General features: G+C 38.2%; 1 pseudogene; it reads right to left on the reverse strand.

The window, feature by feature from the left end:
- Window positions 1-10,476: 10,476 nt before the first annotated feature.
- On the reverse strand, window positions 10,477-10,614 carry LOC112917559 (thymosin beta-10-like; annotated as a pseudogene).
- Between the last annotated feature and the right edge of the window lie 5,996 nt (window positions 10,615-16,610).

Consider the following 16,610-nt stretch of genomic DNA (forward strand, 5'->3'; position numbering starts at 1 on the left):
TCCTCTTGTTTTGACTTCATTAGAGAATCCGGCTTTTATAGTGGAGTATTAGAACTTTATATCCTCCTGGCAGAGCAGGTACTTGAGGGTGGATTCTGTTGTAGGAGAGAGGCGGATAGGAAAAGCATAGTTTTTGGCAGATGATGCAGATGGAGTGTAGAAGATTAGGCAGTTGACCATGCTGTGGAGGTCCAACAAGAAGTAACAAGTGGAGCATTGGCAACAAGTGGGGCCCCTCAGGGCTATCCAAGAGTATTACAGATCCAGACAGGCAGTCAGCAGCCTGCAATCAAGGCTTGCTGACAACAGAGGAAATAAAGATTTATCACTCTCCTGGGCACCATATTGTTTATCCCAGGTTCCCTGCCTATCATTGGCTCCTTGGATACAGAGTTTTGGAACACAGGATTATTGGCAGTTGGTAGAGTCTAAAATATTCATGCATTCTTTCTCTTAACAGCTTGTAGAAACCACAATTCCAGTCTTTACAATCTTTTTAGGAGCTCTGCATTTGAAGAGAGGATCTCACTGATTAAGGTTAAAACTAGGAACAGTGAGAGGAATTTAGGGAGAAGACAAAGTGAATCTCCCTTGAGCATTATAAAACTTAAAATGTTGTGCTCAGGGATAAATAATGAGGCAGGGAAAAGATATATAAACAGATTGTTTTTTCTTGAGTAAGCATGTGCTTCTTCTAGTGTCAGCATTTGATTGCTTTAGGGGTTATGCATAATATCCTGTGAACATCACTATCACTGCTTTAGCACATTGTCTAATAATCATTTATGCATCTGCTCCCCACACCAGAGTGAAATTTTTGTGGACAGAAACTGAATCTTATTAATCCCTGTATTCCTAGTACCTAGCAGTGATGAACAATAATATTATTTTCTTACCAAGCATGTATTATTCCAGAAGTCATTTAAATTAGAAATTTCTTCATAGCAAACATCATATCTTTCTCTTCTAGTGTAAGTAGGAAGTAACTCGGAACAATACCTCACAGGCATTTAGTGAATGTTGATGATGCTAATGATGACATCTAGTTTCCATGGCAACATGCACTTATACTTACAGTGTTTCTTGGACTACGTGAAATTTGGAAAAAATATATGCCTCTTCCCACATTGTGAGAAAATCTTTTGTATTACAGTATTTCTGCCACCTTATCTTATTTCTAAATGTGTTTATCCTAAGTAGTTGAATCAATGATCGACATATTGTGAACGATAATGAGGCCAAATTTAGAAATGGTATTGGGTGGGGGTAGAGAGGGAGAAATACAGAGGGGAAGGGAGGTGGATCGTTAAAAATGTATAGATGGCAAACTCATTGCAGCACACATTCCCTTTCTCCCTTTTCCCCCTTGTATTTCCCCATTGTGATCCTCATCAACTCAACTAAATCCAATTTTCTTTCTTCTTATTTTTTTTTTTAAGAGAAAGAGAGCTAGTGCACCAGCAGTGTTGGGGGTGGAGGTTGTTTGGGTGGGAAGGGCAAAGGGAGGGGGAGAGAATCTTAAGCAGACTTCACTGGGTGTGGAGCCCAGTGTGGGGCTCGATCTCACCACCCTGAGATCATGACCTGAGCTGAAATCGAGGCCAAATGCTTAACAGACTGAGCCACCGAGGTGCCCCAATCCAACTTTCTTTAAACCTTGAAACCACTTTACTTTCTGCATAGACTGTACTGAACACTGTGAAAGGGGGATCTAAGCTACTCTCCTATTTAAAATCCTTTAGAAGTTCCCATTGCCTTAAACCATGACCAAAGCTCATTGGTTGGGCACAGCAAATCCTTCTTCAGATGGCCTGGTAGCTGCTCCTTCTTCTGTCTCTTGGCTTCCTCAGCTTACATTTTGGGCTCAAGCTCTCTTTAATTTTCTGGGCCTTGCTGGTTAACTTGGAATAGGTAATCTCTTTATCACCTGATAAAGCTTATGTTTAGATTTCAAATCTTATTTCAGACCTCACCTTCCCTGGGAAATCATTTGTGATTCCCTCTTACTCCTGGTTTAGGTGCTGACCCATGTACTGCAGGACACCTTGGGTACCTTGTACCATTGAATTGAGGCCACCATATTATTAACCGAGTCCATCAGTGAACAAGGAACACTCTGAGAGCAGGAACTGTGTTTTTTTAGCTCTAAATCTCCAGTCTCAGAATAGTTTCGGGCTAATTGAGTAGGCTCTCAATAACTGCTTCTGAGTGAATGAGTGAAGTGGTCCAATAATGCCCGGGACTCCTTATGCTCAAGTTCTTCCTTCACTGGAGTTGTTTTAATACATTAGAGAAATGTGATGTTAAAACTTAAATCTGTGGACAAGAGTCAGAACATGTAGCATCGCTATTAGATCCAAATCTAAAAGGAAGCATCTGCCTCAGGTCTTGGCAGATTTCCTTGCCTCCCTTTAATCTGTTCTTTTATCCAGCAGATGTCTGAGTACTGCAACCTCAAGATGATTAATAACTCAAGGATTGGGGGAGGGGAGTATTTTTGTCCTTTTTTTTTAAACCAGTATTTTGGGCTCAAATCTTTCCATTTCCATATGTGATAATAATTTTATTTTCTTCTATTGAGGTGTGTGCCTATATAAGTTTAGCTATGAGTGGCTGTTAAGAATTGATTCTTGCTCATTAGTTATAGAAGAAATGACAGATGGGTGTAGGCTCCTGGGATCTGACAGAGAAGAAGAGGTTCTAGCAGTCAAGTGGTGATGTCTCCACCACTTGAGGACATATAGGAAAGGATTGTTGGTTTAGACGAATCTGAAAACAAGAAGAAATCAGCTCAACAGGTTGAGGTCATTGTTGGTTGACTTCTTTATTGAGTTAAACATCTGAACATATGACTGTGACCCCCTGAGAGGCCTTGGAATTACTGAAAATGATTTGAAATCCAAGTGAAACTTATATTTTCTCAATCATCAGATAGTAAAAATACAATTCCTGGTATATGAGGGTTTCTATGCTTAAAAGATTGGGAATTGATCTTGATATACTAGTAACTCTTGTCCTGGACTGTAGACACTAATTTTGTATTTGTGTAGCACCTTAAAGTGTACAAAGATCTTTTGCCTGCACAAATTTATTATATTCACCATAACTCTCTAGGGTAGTATGATGGGTAGGTATCCCCAGTGTTTCACATGTGACTTGTATTTGGTTTCATAAATTTGATTCAGTTAAAATGAATTGCAAAGTCTCTGACTCTTAGCCCTGTGCCGGCTTATGGACATTATACAGAGGTCTCTGTGTTGGAGGTGGGGGAGGGGAAGTCCAGAACCAAGGATTGAGAAAGATGAGACCAGATATAAAATATATACTTCTGAGGAATCAAAGTAAGGGAAGAACAGGGCTGGGATTAAGGCTGAATTCTTCTGCTTAACAGTGGTATTAGAGGGACACCTGGGTGGCTCAGCAGTTGAGCATCTGCCTTTGGCTCAGGATGTAATCCTGGAGTCCTGGGATGGAGTCCTACATCGGGCTCCCTGCATGGAGGCTGCTTCTCCCTCTGCTTGTCTCTGCCTCTCTCTCTCTGTGTCTCTCATGAGTAAATAAATAAAATCTTAAAAAAAAAAAAAACCAGTGGTATTAGAAACTAAGGGATTCTGGAAGAATGATTTAGTTATGAAATGGAACAAAAGGTACATTATGGCCAATTAACCATAAATATTTATGCTTAAAAAATACTCATTCATTAAAAAGTGCTTTTTTGTTTTGTTTTGTTTTGTATTCAAGAGGGACCCAAAATTACGCTGTTGAAGACTTCTGTTGAGAATGGATATTAGAGACAATTGAAAAGGTTACATTCCCAAGGTTGTAGATCAAAGGATGAACTTTGAACTTCCATTCCAGTGCCAAAGAAGGAAACAGATGTGAGGCACATTTAATAAAAACAAAATTAGTGCCTTTCTTGAATCATTAGGATATTTATTCTAGTCAGCCACATAATAAAGAATGTATAATTTCTGCAGGGGAATCTGTATCTATCAGACCCAATCTGTGCTAATGTAAGCATTTAAAAATTGATCATCATCTCCTGTTTAGTTTAGTTAGAAGAGTAGGGAGTAGCAACCCACAGAGAAATGGACATTCTATGGAAGTCCTCTAAATAGCTAATAATAGTAATAACTATGATTTGTTAATATTTATTAAGGGCTAAGTAGTTTACTAAGCATTATGTCTACTATCTATATAAATTATTAGGAAATTCCTATTAGGTATTAAGAATTAAAAAAATAAAGCTTACATAAGAATTATCCTAATTTTTACAAAAAATAAAGTTTAAATAAGGTAAATGACCAAAGTCACACAGGCAATGGTAGGAAATAGAATAGGGATTTTTTCCAAGATTTTATTTACTTATTCACGAGACAGGCAGAGACATAGGCAGAGGGAGAAGCAGGTTTCCTGAAGGGGAACTCGATCCCAAGACCCCAGGATCACGACCTGAGCCAAAGGCAGACCCTCAACCACTGAGCCATCCAGACGTCCCAAGAATAAGGATTTAAATTCAGAGTCTGAACCCGTGTCCATGCTTATGCTAGTTACTACTAAAATGAGCAATGTACAATTTTCCCTGAGAATCTCTGGAACTGAAGTCTAGGTCTGGCCATTGTAAATACATTGATTTTTAGCCATCGATGCCGTAAACTTGATCCAAAAATGAGGAAGTTTGGATGCATTGTCTTCAGCAGACAGTAGATGGAGCCAGTGCACTGAAAAGCCATCATAGTCTTTTTGAAGACCAGCATACAGGATTTATTCTAGGAAGTCAGCAAAGGCTGGTTTTGATTGGAAAGTGCTAAAAAGATCACTCCCTCTGACAGCTGGCTTTTTTTCTTTTCTGGATAATGTAGATGAAGAGGAAGATGAGAGGTCTCTGGAGGTGTAGAGAATTGCTAGAGCCAAGAGCTATGTGGGAAGAATGCATAATCAACGAATTCTGTTCTTTCCCAGGAGTGGTTTTAATAATCTGATGTGTGGCTGGGCTGGTGGGTTGTGGAAACAGAGCATAATATTACCCTTCTCTGTGTGATCTGCCTTAGAGATTCCAGCCTTTCACATTACATAAAACTGAGCATACCTAGTTGAATGTCTTCCATTTTTAAAGCTAGCAGTGGCTGGTTTTATATATAATTAATTATATTAACAGAAATCTACTAATATATATTTTTTATATATACAAAATTACTTATTCAGTTATTTAATGAGAGAACCCAGGTCTTGTGCCTGCAATGTCATAGTTCTTCATACTGTATCATGCTGCCACTAAAAATGTTCAATAATAATCACTAGGACTAGAAATGCCCAACCAGTTGTTTTGTGTAACATGTGTCTAAATAGGCCCAACAAAAATAGGAATTGGCAGTCCTCTGAGTTGGATAATGGTTAATGAAAGAAAAATAATGAAATGTTGAGACCTCATCCTTCCCCCTGAAGTAGAGATGCTAACTTGAATAAATCCCTGCCAGACAGTGTGGCAGAGTGGGAGGAAAATAACTGAGCCCTAAGCTCCCATGAGTGTTAGGCTTAGTAATGGTACCATACCATCTGAGTATAATCCTATCAAGTCCTAGCACGTGGCTTTATCTCTTCTGTAATGTGAGATATCTCAGATATATACCACTACAAAAATCAAATATACAAAATAATAAAGCAATGTCTGTAAGTAATTCTACAAATGTATCTAAGGGAGGGTGACAGATTGGAGGCAGTGGGAGCTGGATCAGTGTATCCAGTCAGGGGATTTTGGCCACAAGAAACTCTATTTAGTCTGTGGTGTCAGGTGGGGTAGGTCAGGTGCTGGAGAGTCATGTGTAGACTCTTGGGGAAAAAATGTGGTGCCATTTGAGTATCCACAATTTAGCCCCAAGTGAACTTGCTCAAAAAGGGCTGTCTGTGAGAAACTTGAAGGAAAACTTAGAGAAGAGAGACACCACTAATAGAGTTGTAGTAATAGTGGGGAAAGGGTAGCTCCCTGTGTGAAATCAAACATCTTTGATTGGATGGAAGGGAGAGCAGACTTCAGGCTAGTGAGTGGAACCATGAGGTCCGTTAAGGAGTTGGGAGTAGAGCAACAGCGCTGATGGCAGTGCTAATGGTGAAGCCACACAACATCAGCAGGGCTGGTAAGGACAACAGCTCTGCAGGATTCTGTTCACTAATGAAATTCAACTCTGTTCAGTTGGAAAACATTTACTGTGCTCTGGTGATGTGCTGGGTGTAGAATGCAACATTTTCGGTGTAATCCTAGGTGTTTAAGACACACAGAAGCTACACAGTGACAGGAGATTAAATTTATTGGAGACAAAGGGAGTCTAAGAGAAGACAATCCAGAAGACAGGTTACTGATTGGGGTTTTGAAGAATGAATTTTTTCTTCAAGAAAGAAAAAATATTTTCAAATAAACAGGGAAAAGGTCATTTGAAAGAATGGAACACAGTAAGGGCATTTTTCAGATAGGTATTGCTGTGTTAACAAACCATCCAAAACTTAACGGCCAAAGATGATGGCAATAATTTGATTGTGAATCTAATTTGATCAGAGCTAGTCAGAGACGGCTTACCTCAGATAAAGCAGCTGCACCCTGGGGCAGGTGAATCCACTTTCCTAATGGTTTATTCACAAATTGGTCCTGGCTGTAGGGTAGAAGCTCAACCAGACTGGGGGCCTTTACCTAGCTGCTTGGAGTTCTTTATAGCATGACAGCTTCGTGGCTGCTTTCAAGAGCTTGTTCATAGCACATCAAGAAGTTGTGTTACCTTTTATGATTTAGCCTAAGAAGTCATGTAACTCACTTCTATCATAATCTTATGGTTTATTAATTAATCGATTAATTAATTTATTTAAGAGAGGGGGGGGGAGAGGGAGAACATAGAGGGAGAGGGAGAAGCAGCTTCTTGCTGACTGGGGAGCCCAATGCAAGGCTCAGTCCCAGGATTCTGGGATCATGACCTAAGCTGAAAGCAGACGCTTAGCCTACTGAACCACCCAGGTGCCCCACTTCTATTATAATCTTAAACTAATCCAGATTCAAGAATCAAAAACACAGATTCCACATATCAACTGGAAGTGTGTTAAGAAGATACTATTGTGAATGCCTTTGGAAAACATGATTTATTTTGGACACGGAAGAGTGAAACACCATGCCTTGTTCAAGGGATAGTTGATTACACAGGCATTTCTTCCTTCCTAAAACAGTAAGCAATAAAGACTTTTCTTTGTTTATGGAGGAGGAGTATTACCATATTAAGTCCAACTAAGTAAATATCAACTTTGGGTCTCAATGTTTTATTTTTCAAACAAATATTATGCTACTTTCTTTGCCTATAATCAGAGTGCTACCCCTCCACTCCCAGCTACATTGAGATGTAATTGACATATAATATTTTATAGGTGTAAGGTCTACAATGTGATGTTTTGATACACTTACATATGTTGAAATGGTTACCACAGTAGAGTTAACATCTCATCCCCTCACAAAATTACTATTTTTTTTTTGTGGTGAGAACATTTAATATCTACTGTCTTAGCAAATTTTAAGTATATAATACAGTACTGCTAACTACAGTCAGTGTGCTGTGCATTGGATTTCTAGGACTTACTCATCTTAATGGGAATATTATACCCCTTGACTGACGTCACCCTATTTCCCACACCCCAAAGCCCCCTGGCAACCACCAGTTTACTTTTTGTTTCAATAAGTTCAGCATTTTTAGATTTCACATACAAGTGGAGTACACATACAGTATTTGCCTTTCTTTGTCTGACTCATTTCACTCAGCATAATGCTCTCAAGATTCATCCATGTTGTTGTAAATGGCAGGATTTCCTTCTTTCTCATGCCTAACCAATATTCCATTGTACATAGTATATCTGTCTATCTATCTCATGTCTTCTCTAGCCATTCATCTATTGATGGTCACTTAGTTTGTATCCATATCTTGGCTCTTATGAGCAATGCTACAATGAACATGGGAATACAGATATCTCTTTGAGATCCTGATTTAATTTCATTTGGATATATACACCCAGAAGAGGAATTTCTGGACCATATGGTAGTTATATTTTTAATTTTTAAGGAACTTCCTTTTTTTAAAGATTTATTTATTTATTCATGAGAGACACAGACAGAGAGGGGCAGAGACATAGGCTCCTCGCAGGGAGCCCGATGTGGGACTCGATCCCAGATCCCGGGATCACAACCTGAGCCAAAGGCAGGCCCTCAATCACTGAGCCACCCAGGCGTCCCACTTTCTGAGGAACTTCCATATTGTTTTCTGTAGTGGCTGTACCAATTTATATTCCTACCAACAGTGCAGAAGGATTCTCTTTCCTCCACATCCTTGACAACACTGCTTATCTTTTGTGTTTTTGATGATAGCCATTTTAGCGGGTATGAGGTGATAGCTCATTGTGGCTTTGATTTGCATTTTCTTGTTGATTAGTGATGTTGAGCACTGTTTCATGTATCTGTTGGTCATTTGATGTCTTCTTTGAAAAATGTCTGTTTGGTTCCTCTGTTCATTTTTGTAAAATGTTGCTTTTTAAAAAATTTTTAGAAGTATTTTATTTATTTGAGAGAGAAAGAGAGAAAGCACATGCATAAGCAAGAGGGAGGGGCGAAGGAAGAGGGAGCACAAGACTCCCACTGAGCAGGGAGCCCTATGCATGACTCAATCCCAGGACCCTAGGATCATGACCTGAGCCAAAGACAGAAGCTTAACTGAACCATCCAGGCAACCCCCATCTGTTCATTTCTAAATTGGATTAATTTTTTTTTTTTTTGCTATTGAGTTGTATGAGCTCCTTATATATTTTGGATATTAGCCCCTTATCAGGTAGTTTGCAAGTATTTTCTACCATTCTGTAGGTTGATTTTTCATTTTGTTGATTGTTTCTTTTACTGGGAAGAGCTTGCATTGAATCTGTAGATAGCTTTGGGATAGTATTGACGTTTTAACAATATTAATTCTTCCAATCCATGAATAATGGATATATCTACTTGTGTCATCTTCAATTTCTTTTATCAAGGCCTTACAGTTTTCAATGTACAAATCTTTCACCTCCTTGGTTAAATTTATTCTTAAGTATTTTATTGTTTCTCTTTATTTCTTTTTCAGATATTTGTTGCTTTCTAGAAATACAACTGATTTCAGTATTTTGGTTGTATCCTGTAACTTTACTGAGTTCATTGATTAGTTCCAACAGCTTTTTGGTGGAGTCTTTAGGGGTTTTCTATATATAACATCATATCCGCAACAGAGACCATTTTATTCTTTCCAATTTAGGTGCTTTTTATTTCTTTTTCTTGTCTGCTCTAACTAGGACTTCTAGTATTATGTTGAATAGGAGTGATGAGAGTGAGTACCCTATTCTTGTTCTTGATCTTAGAGGAAAAGCTTTCAACTTTTTATCTTTGAGTATGATGTTAGCTGTGGGTTTGTCATATATGGCCTTTATTATATTGAAGTATGTTCCTTTTATACCCAAATTAGTGAGAGTTTTTATCATGAAGAGATGTTGTATTTTTGTCAAATACTTTTTCTGCGTCTATTTAGGTTATCATATGATTTTTATCTTTTATTCTATTAATGTAGTTTATTACATTTATTGATTTGTATATATTGAACCCCCCTTGCATCACAGGGATAAATACCATTTGATCATGGTGTATTCATCCCTTTATTAGACTGTTGAGAATTTTTCCATGTATATGCCCCACAGATTTTAGCCTGTGGTTTTCTTTTTTTGCAGTGTTCACATACAGCTTTGGTATGGGGGGCAATGAAACTATCTGATCCTGTATGTTAGAAAGTTTTTTTTTTTTTAATTTTTATTTATTTATGATAGTCACAGAGAGAGAGAGAGGGGCAGAGACATAGGCAGAGGGAGAAGCAGGCTCCATGCACCGGGAGCCTGATGTGGGATTCGATCCTGGGTCTCCAGGATCGCGCCCTGGGCCAAAGGCAGGCGCCAAACCGCTGCGCCACCCAGGGATCCCTGTTAGAAAGTTTTTGATTACAGATTCAATCTTCATACTTGTTATTGGTTTATTCAGATATTCTATTTTTTTTTAATAATTCATTCTTGGTAGGTGGTATGAATACATCAGTTTCTTCTAGGTCACCCAATTTGTTGTATAATTGTTTATAGTAGTCTCTTATGATCCTTTGTATTTTTGTGGTTTCAATTGTAATGTCTCATCTTTTTTTTTTTTTGCCACAAGGTGTGTTTTATTTTCATTAATCATACAAATAATTTGCTATAATATTCCAGGACAAACTGGAGATTTATCAGTCTAATGGGGGAGGTGTCCCCTCAGAGACCCGCAAGGCCGGTGGCATTGGCACGGAGTGCCTGGGTTCACGGTGCGGCCTGTGGCTTGTGTCCATCCTGCAGGTGGCTCTTCTTCCTCCGCATCACCACTGGGGTGTCTCGAGGATGACCGGGTGGGGAATCCTCTAGGTTCTAGGAAATGTCACTCCGCTTCTCCTGCTCAATGGTCTCTTTGGTCGGCAGGGTCTTCTTCTCCTGAGTCTCCCTCCGTTTTCTTTAGCTTGGCCTTATGAAGCTGGCGATTTCCCCTATGTCTGGCTTGTCTGCCATTTTCTTCAAGCCATCCAAGGAGTTCTGCTGCGAGCCCAGCGCCTGCTGCTTCCACTCGCGTTGCTGCAGCAAGAGACCTCATCTTTTATTTCTGATCTTATTTATTTGAGTCTTCTTTTTTCTTAGTCTGCTTGTCAAATTAAAAAAAACTCCTTAAAAAACTAGTTTTTAGTTTTGTTGTTCTTTTCTATTGACTTCTGTTCTCTACTTCATTCACTTCTGCTCTGCTCATTATTTCCCTCCTGCTAACTGTGGATTAGTTTATTCTCCTTCTAATTTTGAGGTGAAGTTTAGGTTGTTAATTTGAGATCTTTGTTTTTTCTTAATTTAGGCATTTATCATTATAAACTTCTCAGAACTACTGCTGCTGCACTATAAGTCTTGGAATGTTGTATTTCCATTTTCACTTGTTTTAAGATTTTTAAAATTTACTTTTTGACTTTTAACTCTGGTTGTTCTGGAGTGTACTGTTTAATTTCCACATCTCCATGTATTTTCCAGATTTCTTCCTATAATTGATTTCGAATTTCATACCATTATGGTTAGAAAAGATACTTGCTAGGATTTCAGTCTTCCTTTGCTAATACTTATTTTGTGACCTATCAGTAATTTTTCCTGGAGAATGTTCCATGTGCACTTGAGAAGAATGTGTATTCTATGTTGTAGGATGGAACGTTCTATATATGTCTATTAGGTTCATCTGGTCTAAAGTGTGGCTTAAGTGTAGTGCTTCTCTATTGATTTTCTGTCTGGATCATCTATCCAATAGTTGAAAGGGATACTGAACTCCTCTACTATTATTGTATTATTGTCTGTTTCTTCCTTCAGATCTGTTAATATTTGCTTAATATATTTAGGTGGTCTGACATTGGGTATATGTGTATTTATAATTGTTATTTCCTCTTGGTGAATTGACCCCTTTCTCATTATTATTATATAATAACTTTCTTTGTCTCTTGTTATGGCTTTTGAGTTAAAATCTGTTTCAGTGTAAATAAGTATACCTACTCCTCTTCTTTTTTGGTTTCCATTTCTGTGGAGTATCTTTTTTCTTTCTTTCATTTTGAGCCTATGTGTATGTATCCTTAAAGTTGATGTGAGTCTTAGTAGGCAGCATTTAGTTGGGTCTTATTTTTCTATCCACCTGGCTGGGGTCTATGAATGGAGAATTTAATCCATTTACATTTAGAGTAACTATTGAGAGGAAGGACTTACTAATGCCATCTTACTGTTTTCTGGCTGTTTTGTAGTCCTCTCTTCCTTTCTTTCTCTTGCTATTTTCCTTTGTGAATTGATGATTTTCGGTAGTGGTATGCTTTGATCCCCTTTGTTTATCATTTGTGAATCTACTCTAGTTTTTTTTTTTTGCCATGTAGTTACAATGAGGTTCACATAAAATACCCTACAGATGTAATACTATGTTTTATTCTGATGATGACTTAACTTCAATTATATACAAAAACTCTGTTCTTTTGTTTCTCCTCCATTTTGTGTTTTTGATGTCAAAATTTACCTCTTTTTATATTGTGTATTCATTAACAAATTATTGTAGTTGTAGATATTTTTATATTCTCATCATTGAACCTGTATACTATGATTAAGTGGTTAACACACCACCATGTTCCAGTATTAGCATATTCTGAGTTTGACTATATACTTTTACCAGTGTGTTGTATATTTTCATATTACTAATTGGTGTTTTTTCATTTCAGCTTAAAGAACTATTCAGCATTTCTTGTAAGGCAGGTCTAGTGGTGATGAATTCCCTTAGCTTTTGTCTGGGAAAGTCTTTAACGCTCCCTCATTTTTTGAAGAACAGCTTTCCCAGATAGGGTATTTTTGGTTGGCATTTTTTTCTTTCAGCACTTTAATATATCATCCCACTCTCCTGGCCTCTAAGGTTTCTGCTGAGAAATTCACTATTAGCCTCATAGGAGTTCCCTTGTAGGTTACAAGTTTCTTTTCTCTTGCTGCTTTTAAGACTCTCTGTCTTTTATTTTTGACAGTTTTATTATAATGTGTCTTGGAGATTTCTTTACATTGATTTTGTTGTGCACATATGAGCTTCATGAACTTGGATTTCCAAATCTCCTCCAAGATTTGGGAAGTTTTCAGTCATTATCTCTTGAAATAATTTTTTTGTGTCTTCTCTCTTTTTTTTCTTTCTAAGACTTCAATAATTTGTAGATTGTTTCTCTTGATGGTATCCCATAGATCATGTAGGCTTTCTTTACTTGTTTTCATTCTTTTTGCTTTGTTTTCTTCTGACTGAAGATTTTCAAAGTTCCTGTCTTCTGATTCACAGATTCTTTCTTTTGCATAATCCATTAGGCCATTTATGCTCTTTTTTGCAATTTCCATTTTGTTTATTTTATCCTTTTCCAAAACTCTTTTTTTTTAAAAAAAATGACTCTTTGTTAAACTTCTTAATTGTTCGCAGATTTGTCCAGTTGTCTTCCTATGTTTTCTTGTAGCTCATTCAGATCCTTTATTTTATCTTAATTTTTTAAAAAAAGATTTTATTTATTTATTCGTGAGAGACACACAGAGAGAGGCAGAGACATAGGCAGAAGGAGAAGCAGACTCTCCACATGGAGCCTGATGTGGGACTCGATCCCAGGACCCTGGGATCACACCCTGAACCGAAAGCAGATACTCAATTGCTGAGCTACCCAGGCATCCCTCATTGAGGTCCTTTAAAAGAGTTATTTTGAATTTTTTCTCAGGCAAATTGCAGATTTCCATGTCTCTGGGGTGGGTTATTAGAATATATTTTGATCCTTTTGTGGTGTCATATTTCCTGGCTTTTCATGTTCCTTGAGCTCCTGCCCGACTGTCTTCACATCAAGTAGGTCACCTCCAGTAGTCTATACTATTTTCGGGAGAGAAATACCTTCTGTCAGCCCTGCTGGGAACTCTTAGGCTTTCTCAGATCTTCCGTGGATGTGTCTGCTCCATACTTCTTACTCCCTCTTATGGCAGAATTCTTAAGCTTGTCTACCTTCTCTTGATCCTGCAGTGCACTAGGCTGGGTACTGACAGAATTCCTTTTGGTTTCCCAGAAGTGATGCGAAAGGTGAAGTTTGTGGCTTCTCCCTGGCCTACAGGTTCAGGTTGACTTTCTACACTTGCTTACTAGTTGTCTACCAAAGCTTGCTCTTGCTGCCATCAGGGGTGTGCACAGGTTGAGCTGGCCACAGGGTGGTGGTTTGTGTGGGTGAAGTATGTGGAGCCTTGGGGGTGTGCCCATGGGCCAGTTGAGGGGGAATCCAAGGGCCAGGTATTCGCTCATGGGCAGGCTTCTTAGTGAAGTCCATGATGCTCTTTGGGGTCTGCATTCCTTTACTGCCCTCCCAGAGTCCTTCTCCAGTCTCCCAGTCTCTTCCTGCCCCCTGAGTCATGAAGATTTCATGACTGAGTGCTCTGGATGGGGTGAAAGAGAAGTAGGCCTCTTGCACATCTGGGGAACCTAGGTGCTCACTTGCACATTCTTTTTTTCCCCTACATTAGGGAAGAGGAGGTCTCTCATGGCACTGAGCTGTGCTACCTTGGGGGAGAGGCAATGTGGGTAAAGTCACACTGTTCTCTTACTCTCTTCAGTGCATCTAAACTCATATCTTTTTGCCCCAACAGTATGCTGGAACTTCTCTGCTTCCACAAAGACTCTTTGGACTCCCACAAAGCCTCTCTCATCTGTGGATTATTGACTAAAATAGTTTCTCCAGGGGCTCCTGGACCATGGCTGAGCAGGGCTGGAGCCAGTTCATGGGCCATTGGAGGGTCCACAGCCAGAACAAGGTCTGTATGCCTATGACCTGACATATGGGTGGGTGAAACTCCTCTCAAATCCTTTGGCCTGTGGTGCTAATCCACAAAGGCATTTTTGTCAGTGGACAAAATCATTGGATGGAGGGATGTCTTTTTCATCCATCTTGCTCACGGGATGCTTCTGAAGGTTAAACTATTGAAACTAGTAAAGCACATTCATATTTATTTATTCAACTATCCCTCCATTCATCCACTCAACCACCATCAATCTACATTGATCCATCCATTCCTTCATTTATCAAATATTCATTAAACATCTATAATATATCAATCCTGTATTATGGCAAGGACACAATGTAAGCAATTATTAGATCCCTGATGAATATTCCTAAATACCGTTTGCTGAAGCACTGCCAATGAATTAGAGTAACCATTTTATCAAAAACATTTAGCTGATATATGTAAACTAATTTTTCACCAAAGGTAACTTACTTTAATGTTGAAATTTTATATTTGTTTTAGCTTCTTTATTAAAGGTAGTGATATTTAAAAACCTTTCTTAAATACATTTTCAAAACAATTCTCTTTCCAGTGTCTGGGTGGCTCACTTAACTCAGTCAGTTAAGCTTCTGCCTTTGGCTCAGGTCATGATCCTAGGGTCCTGGAATCAAGTCCTGCATTGGGATCCCTGTTCTGTAAAGAGTCTACTTCTCCCTCTGCCCTTCTCCCATGCTCGTGATCTCTCTTTCTCTCTCATAAATAAATAAATAAATAAATAAATAAATAAATAAATAAAATCTTTAAAAATAGTAATAATAAAATAATTCTGTTTCTACTATGATAATACAAATAAGCTCAAATAATCTGTATTTTTAAAAATATTTTAATTTATTTGACACAGAGGGAGAGAGAGAGAGAGTGCACACAAGCAGGGTGAGCAGCAGGCAGAGGGAAAGGGAGAAGCAGGTTTCCCACTGAGCAAGGAGCCAGTTGCAGGGCTTGATCTTGACCCTGGGATCATAATCTGAGCCAAAGGCAGCCTCTTAACTGACTGAGCCACCCAGGCACCCCTCAAATAATCTGCTCTATTATATATATCACAAATAGCAACTATGTGCTCTATTTGGCTGGAATTGTGGGTTTGTTATCACAGCATCTTTTCAATGTTATACATCTTTCAGTGGCTCCTTTCCAACCTATTCTTGGGTTCACATTATAGTATGACATTACTTAGTTTATAAATAAATTGAGAAATAATTATATTTTATTTGAACAGCAGTATTGTAGACCTGTGGTATGAGTTATGGTAGCCAAGATAGAAAGCCCTACAACAGCTTTTTGTTATTTTATTAATTACCAAATATTATCTATACCTAACACCAAATAAATCTCTTGTTTATACATTATAAAAACTTGTGCAGAACAGAATTTCAGTTCAATTTTAAACTTACCTAAAAAAATACACTTTAATGTAAGTTTATAAGACAATTTATTGCAGTTTAGTATATCCCAGATCTCACATAAATACATCTTTGCCAGAAGAACTTTTAGGCTGGTGTGATGTATAGTGGTTAAGAGCATGGCTCTGGAGTAAGACAGACTCGATTTTTATTATGGCTCTACAGATACCAGGTGTGTGACCTTGGACAAGCTATTTAACTTCTTTAAATCTCAGCTTCTCTGTATCTATGATGTGAACAATAATACCTATTTATGGGCTGTTACTGAGAAAACTGGAGAACCAATGCTTATGAAGATCTTGGTAAAATGACTTATGTAAGGTCTCCATAAATATTGGTTTTTAGTATCTATGTTATTTTGAATAAGTTGAGCTGAAGAGGCATCATAAGTTTTAATTCTTTCTATATTTGAATTTATAGATTATTTTTGTAATGGTATATTTTACATGTATTTCATGTAAAATTAGGTTCAGCTGTGAGTTACAGAGGCCTAAAGTAATAGTGGCTTTAAAATATACTCCCCTCCCCTTTCCATATAGAAGTTAGGCTGTCCAGGGCTGGTGTAGTAGTACCCTTCCAAAAAGTTCCCTGGAAGCCAGCATCCTTAGAGTTTACCTCTTTGTCATCTTGAGGCTGTGGCCATTATCCTTATGCTATAAAGTGTTAGCTATAGCCCCAGTCTCCAACTTAAGAAGCAGAGTGGGACAATGCTTCAAGAAGAAAGTGGCTGAGGAAGGCAAAGGGTATGAGGTAGAGGCCTTTTAAAAG

The sequence above is a fragment of the Vulpes vulpes genome, chromosome 8 (genome assembly GCF_048418805.1).
Source record: "Vulpes vulpes isolate BD-2025 chromosome 8, VulVul3, whole genome shotgun sequence".
In the NCBI taxonomy this organism is placed as follows: domain Eukaryota; kingdom Metazoa; phylum Chordata; class Mammalia; order Carnivora; family Canidae; genus Vulpes; species Vulpes vulpes.